The sequence below is a fragment of the Euphorbia lathyris genome, chromosome 4, assembly GCF_963576675.1.
Source record: "Euphorbia lathyris chromosome 4, ddEupLath1.1, whole genome shotgun sequence".
NCBI classification, from domain to species: domain Eukaryota; kingdom Viridiplantae; phylum Streptophyta; class Magnoliopsida; order Malpighiales; family Euphorbiaceae; genus Euphorbia; species Euphorbia lathyris.
Window position 1 is genome coordinate 84477925 of NC_088913.1, and position 5252 is coordinate 84483176.

Here is a 5252-nt window from a genome sequence, read left to right on the forward strand (position 1 = left end):
AGAGTCATAAAGGAGTTAACATCTTTTTCTCAAAATGATAATGAGACTCTTTATGAAACTTGGGAACGTTTTAAAGAACTTCAACGTTTATGCCCACACCACCAATTACCCGCTGAACTTTTAATGCAAACATTTTACAATGGACTAAATCCTACAACTAGGGGTTCATTAGATGCAATGTCGGGAGGGCTATTTATGAAGAAAACATCAGCCCAAGCGAGAGAACTTTTGGAGGAAATGGCAATCAACAGCAGTATGTGGCCCGCGGAACGTGGACATATGCCGGTGGCAAAACCATCATCCTCAACCACACCATCAGTTAAAGGTATAGTTGAACTTGATCTAGTCGCGATGCTACAAGCCCAATTTTCTGCTTTATCACACAAAATTGACAAATTTATGGCACCACGCGATACCAATGGTAATCCATTCCAAACGGATGTGGACTACGAAAATATGAGTGAGATCGAACAGGTAAATTTTGTCCAAAGGCAAAACCAAACTAATAATCCTTATTCTAATACCTATAATGCTGGATGGAGGAATCATCCTAACTTTAACTGGAAAGATAACAATAACAATAATACAAGTGCTAATCAAAATCGTACCACTAATTATCAAAATCAGTCAAGAGATACGATTAGCACTTTATCTTCTAAAATCGACAAGTTTATAGATGCTATCAGTGGAAAAATAAGTAATCACGACGATGATTTTAAACGGATCGAAAATAGATTCGATCAGCTTATTAAAAACCACTCATCTAGCATCCATAATTTGGAGGTTCAAATTGGTCAACTTGCTAAATCAATTCCATCCCGAAAAGAGGGAAGTCTTCCCAGCCATACGGAAGAAAATCCGAAAGAGCAGGTGAAAGCTATTACTCTTCGTTCAGGAAAAAATTATCAAGGGCCTGAAATGCCCAAAGATGCAACATTACCAGGAACTGATTTACCAAAGTCCAAAGAAGATATCTTAAACACAAATAGTTCACCATTTGACGCAGGTACCAAAACTTTTGTACCCAAGCCACCTTTTCCGCACAAAGTCCGAAATAAGGACTATGATAAACAACTTCTAACGTTTTTGGATAAACTCAAAAATTTGCACATCAATTTGACATTTATGGATGCAGTCACACAAATTCCTAACTATGGTAAGTTTTTAAAGGATTTGATTTCGAAGAAAATCAGTTGGGAAGGAATTTCATCCATTTCGTTAACTGAAGACTGTAGTTCAATAGTATCAAGTAATTTGCCCACAAAACTCAAGGATCCCGGATGTTTTACCATTCCGTGTAAATTGGGAGATATTGAATTCCCAAGTTGTCTTTGTGATTTAGGAGCAAGTATAAACTTAATGCCGTTGTCTATTTTTAACAAGTTAGGTTTAGAAGAAGATATCAAACGTACCAATATGGTTTTGCAATTAGCGGATCAAACCACTAAAAGGCCATATGGTATAATTGAAGATGTTTTAGTCAAAGTCGATAAATTTATTTTTCCTACCGATTTTGTTATATTAGACTTTGCATATGATGTAAACTGCCCTTTAATTTTTGGTAGACCGTTTATGAACACGGGACGCGCTCTAGTAGATGTGTCGGAAGGGAAAGTAGTTTTAAGGATAGGAGAAGATAAGGTCGAGTTTAATATGAACAAAGCGATGAAATACCCTATGGAGGAATTCGCTTGTATGAAACTTGATTTAGTCGAGGAATGTGTCAATGATGTAATTCAAAGTGAAGAAATAATTGAACCTATAATAGGCGAGGAATTAGATGATAAGGACCCAGAGCCTTTGATTAGAGAAGATGGACCAGTTCCGCCTTCAATTGTAACACCCCCTAAATTAGAACTTAAAGAGTTACCCAGTCATTTGAGGTACGCTTTCTTAGGCGAAGGCGATTCTCTACCTATAATTATTTCTAACAAATTAACAAACGATCAAGAAGAAAAATTGAAAGAAGTTGTTAGAAATAGGATAGGAAGTATGGGATGGCAAATTTCAGACTTAAAATGAATTAATCCTAGTATAGTAATGCACAAAATTCACTTAGAAGAGGACAAGCCACCTAAAGCGGATAGGCAAAGACGCTTAAATCCGAACATGAAAGAAGTAGTAAAAAATGAGATTACTAAACTTTTAGACAATGGAATCATTTATCCGATCTCGGATAGTGAGTGGGTTAGTCCAATCCATTGTGTACCTAAAAAGGGAGGCATAACTGTTGTAAGAAATGATGAAGGTGAAATGATACCTACACGAACCACCACCGGTTGGAGGGTTTGTATAGACTATAGGAACCTAAATAAAGCTACTAGGAAAGATCATTTTCCTCTACCTTTCATTGATCAAATGATCGAAAGGATAGCCGGGCATGCATTTTATTGTTTCCTAGATGGTTACTCCGGATTCTTTCAAATTTACATTTACCCGGATGACCAAGATAAAACAACATTCACATGTCCTTACGGAACATTTGCATATAGGAGAATGCCTTTTGGTCTATGTAATGCACCAGCAACATTTCAACGATGTATGACAGCAATATTTAATGACTTCATTAAAGACATAATGGAAGTTTTCATGGATGATTTTTCAGTTTATGGAGATTCTTTTGATGCATGTTTACAGAACTTAGATAAAGTATTGTCTAGATGTGAGGAAACGAATTTAGTATTAAATTGGTAAAAATGTCATTTCATGGTAGACGAAGGAATTGTTTTAGGTCATAAGATATCTGAAAAAGGTTTAGAGGTGGACAGAGCAAAGACTTCAGTTATAGAAAAATTACCCCCACCAACCACTGTTAAGGGAGTGAGATCATTTTTGGGTCATGCAGGTTTTTACAGACGGTTTATAAAGAACTTTTCTGTAATCTCCAAACCACTTACTAATTTGCTTATGAAGGATTGAACTTTTGATTTTAATAAGGATTGTTTACAAGCTTTCAATACCTTGAAAACGGCTTTAGTAAGTACACCTATAATATCAAAACCCGATTGTAATCTACCTTTCGAAATTATGTGTGATGCGAGTGACTTAGCTGTAGGATGTGTATTAGGTCAAAGGAAGGATAAGAAACTTCATGTTATATATTATGCGAGTCACACTTTGTCCGGTGCACAGCTAAATTACACCACAACTGAAAAAGAAATGTTAGCAGTAGTTTTTGCATGTGATAAATTCCGATCTTATTTGTTAGGATCTAAAGTCATCATTTATACTGATCATGCAGCTTTACGATATTTATTTGCTAAGAAAGATGCGAAACCACGTCTTATTAGATGGGTTTTACTTTTGCAAGAATTTGACATTGAGATTAAAGACAAAAAGGGAGTTGAAAACCTGGTCGCCGATCATCTATTAAGACTTGAGGATGAAAACGGTCCCATCGGTGAAACATCAGGCATTCGAGATGATTTCCCCGATGAACATCTCATGCAAGTACAAAGTGTCATAGCTCCATGGTATGCGGATATAGCCAATTACTTAGCTGCATATGTTGTGCCAGATGGATTGACTTCTCAGCAAAAGAAGAAATTCTTTTCAGAAGCTAAGAAATATTTTTGGGAAGATCCATTCTTGTTCAAAACATGCGGCGATGGAATACTTAGGAGATGTGTTAGTGACTTTGAACATGACTCTATAATGTTAGAATGTCATGCTAGCGCTTACGGAGGTCATAATAGCGTAAGCAAAACAGCAGCTAGAATACTTGAATGCGGATTCTTTTGGCCTACTCTGTTTAAAGATGTCCGTTCATTTATTATCCGCTGTGATAAATGTCAAAGAACAGGGAATATAGGAAGGAAAGATGAGATGCCTCTTACAAACATATTGGAAGTTGAAATCTTCGACGTATGGGGAATTGATTTCATGGGTCCTTTTCCTCCTTCTTTTGGCAAAAATTATATATTAGTAGCCGTAGATTATGTTTCAAAGTGGGTTGAAGCAATTGCAACCCCGACAAATGATTCTAAAGTAGTTGTTAAGTTTTTAAATTCAATATTCTGTCGATTTGGAGTTCCTCGAGTTATGGTAAGCGACAGTGGTACTCATTTCGTAAATAGAGCTTTTGAGTCACTTATGAAAAAATACGGAGTACACCACCGTATCTCTACACCGTACCATCCTCAAACGAATGGTCAAGCAGAAATTTCAAATAGAGAACTCAAATGGATACTTGAGAAAACAGTTTCGTCTTCTAGAAGAGACTGGGCACATAAACTTAACGATGCATTATGGGCATACCGTACTGCATTTAAAATACCTATCGGAATGACACCTTATAGATTAGTCTATGGTAAAGCTTGTCATTTGCCGGTTGAATTAGAACATAAAGCATATTGGGCTATAAAAACCCTTAATTATGATTTGCAAAGCGCAGGGAAAAAGCGTTTGTTTGACTTAAACGAGTTGGATGAATTACGCTACTTGTCCTACGAAAATGCAAGAATTTATAAGGAAAAAATTAAAAAGTGGCATGATGCAAAAATCAAAATTAAAAACTTTAATGTTGGGGATAAAGTCTTACTTTTTAATTCGAGATTAAAATTATTTCCAGGTAAGCTAAAATCTAGATGGGCTGGACCATTTTTGGTTATTAAAACATTTGATTACGGAACATTAGAGCTAGAAAAGTCTAATGGCGAACGATTTAAGGTCAATGGTAATCGTTGCAAGATTTATTTCGACGGAGCTCCAATTCAAGCAATTGAATCCGTGGATAAATTTTATGAAAATTAATTTCTTTAGTTTTCATGTTTTAATTTATAGTTTTTTTTAATTATTTTATGTTCGTAATTTTAATTAATTTATTTATTTTTTAATTTTATTTACTTTAATTTTTATTTATTTTTATATATTTATTTTTGTGTACAAATGAGTTTTGTTCGCATTAAAATTTTAATTTAGTCATGTTTTGAAAATGATTTCATTAAGTATTAAGTGTTATTGAGAAATTAAATATTCCAAAATCTCAGTTGAGATTTTTCATATTCCAGGATTTGGAAATCTCAGTTGAGATTCCGAAAATCTCATTTGAGATTTTCTGTCTTTTTACAATTGAAATAACTGTAAGGGATTACAGTCTTCCTTCTTTAAAATTTCTATTAGTTGAATCAAAGAGGTATCACTTTAGCACCTTTTTCTTTCTGACAGACACAACCTTTCACTTATAGGATTTATATATTCCTGTAGGATCAGACTTCTTCCATTTCATTTCATCTTTCTGAATTTCTTTCTCA

At 34.8% G+C, this 5252-nt stretch overlaps 1 non-coding gene across 1 annotated transcript; it reads right to left on the bottom strand.

Moving 5' to 3' along the window:
- LOC136228212 (small nucleolar RNA R71) lies at window positions 1-107 on the bottom strand. Its single transcript, XR_010688544.1, has one exon. It is a non-coding gene; the product is annotated as a small nucleolar RNA R71 (small nucleolar RNA).
- Window positions 108-5252: the final 5145 nt, after the last annotated feature.